Genomic DNA, 2,115 nt, shown 5'->3' on the forward strand with positions numbered 1-2,115 from the left:
CAGAATTAAATCTTTAGTGATAGACATCACATTGGCAGAACAATCTCATTACAAAGATAAATTTAATAATGAATTATGTGTAGAGAAGGAAGAGGGAGTAGTTTATATTGGTGTCTTCTGAATTTTGTTCTTTTGTGTCATTTATTCAGTTTTGTGTGAAAGTCTTTTTCTTTCTTTTTTTTATTATACTTTAAGTTCTGGGGTACATGTGCAGAACGTACAGGTTTGTTACATAGATATACACGTGCCAGGGTGGTTTGCTGCACCCATCAGCCTGTCATCTACATTAGCTATTTCCCCTAATGCTATCTCTCCCTTAGCCCCCAAACCCCAACAGGCCCCATATGTGATGTTCCCCTCCCTGTGTCCATGTGTTTTCATTATTCAACTCCCATTTATGAGTGAGGACATGAGGTGTTTGGTTTTCTGTTCTAGTGTTAGTTTGCTGAGAATGATGGTTTCCAGCTTCATCCATGTCCCTACAAAGGACATGAACTCATTCTTTTTTATGGGTGCATAGTATTCCACAGTGTATATGTGCCACATTTTCTTTATCCAGTCTGTTATTGATGGACATTTGGGTTGCTTCCAAGTCTTTGCTATTGTGAACAGTGCTGCAATAAACATATATGCGCATTTATAGTAGAATGATTTAAAATCCTTTGGGTATATATGCCATAATGGGATTGCTGGGTCAAATGGTATTTCTAGTTCTAGAACCTTGAGGAATCGCCACACTGGCTTCCACAATGGTTGAATTAATTTACACTCCCAACAGTGTAAAACGTTCTTATTTCTCCACATCCTCTCCAGCATCTGTTATTTCCCGACTTTTTAGTGATCGCCATTCTAACTGGCACGAGTCTTTTTCTTTTTTCCAAGTATGTGTCTGCCAAGTTTTTATTTCCCTCATCAAACCATGTATTATTTCTGACTATTCTGGTAGAAGTGTTAAAACATTTTTAAGCCTATTGCAAATGTCTTCTGTCCAGATCCAGATAATTTCTACAGGAGTCTGATCGATATCTCATTACTGCCAGGGCAGCCTGCACTGCTGTAGTTTGTAGTCTATTTGCTTATTGTAGGAATTATATCATTAAGAAGACTTAAGGTGTAAAACATTGAGTGACAAAGATGTTTCAATGAGAAAAAAAGGGACTTCAACTAGAATGTAAAGAGCACAAGAATAAAGTCAAGGAATGAAGAAAGGAGAGAGGGAGGAAGGAAAGGAGGGAGGGAGGAAGGGAGGGAAGGACAAGGACAAAGGCTAAACTTGCTAAAATGCTGGGATAATTGGCACGGAGAGGTGCTATTGCTGGAGAAAGCAAGTTAGATGGTCTCCCTATTTATGCCATTTTTAGCTATTCTGCTCATTGGTATGTACTTAATAGAAATATGTGCACATGTGAAATGAGAAATATATAAGAATGTTTAAAGCAGCATTATTTATAATAGACCTAGAGTGGAAATAACTAAAATAGGCATCAACAGTAGAATGGAATACCATGCAGCAATGGAAAAGAATAAACTACAGCTATATGCTACAACATGGACGTATCTGAAAGCATAATATTAATTTCCTTTAATATAAATGTCAAGAACAGGCAAAATTAAATTATAGTGTTAGATATAATAATCACCTTTGAGGATGGTGTAAGCAATTGATTAAGATAGTTTCAAGGGACTTCTGTGGTGCTGGCAATATTTTATTTCATTTTTTTTAATGTGGTAAAAAACATAAAATTTACTGTCTCAACCACTTTTAAGTGTACAGTATAGTAATGCTAATTATAGCTCATTTTTGGCAGATTTTTTGAACTTTTCATCTTGCAAAACTGAATCTATACCCACTGGTCAAGTGATCTTCAACAAGGGCACTAACACTATAAAATGGGGAAATAATATTTTCTTCAACAAATGGTATTGAGAAAACTGAATATCCATGTACAAAAGAATAAAGTTGGACTCTTACCTTATACTATATTTTAAAATGAACTCAAAATGGTATTAAAGATCTGAAACTTTAAAACTCCTAAACTAGTAGGGAAGAATCTTTACAAAGCTGAATTTGGCAATGGTTTATTGGCTGTGACACCAAAAGCACAGGCAATGAAA

This window comes from Rhinopithecus bieti, unplaced genomic scaffold (genome assembly GCF_001698545.2).
Source record: "Rhinopithecus bieti isolate Rb0 unplaced genomic scaffold, ASM169854v2 scaffold_28300, whole genome shotgun sequence".
Lineage (NCBI taxonomy): Eukaryota > Metazoa > Chordata > Mammalia > Primates > Cercopithecidae > Rhinopithecus > Rhinopithecus bieti.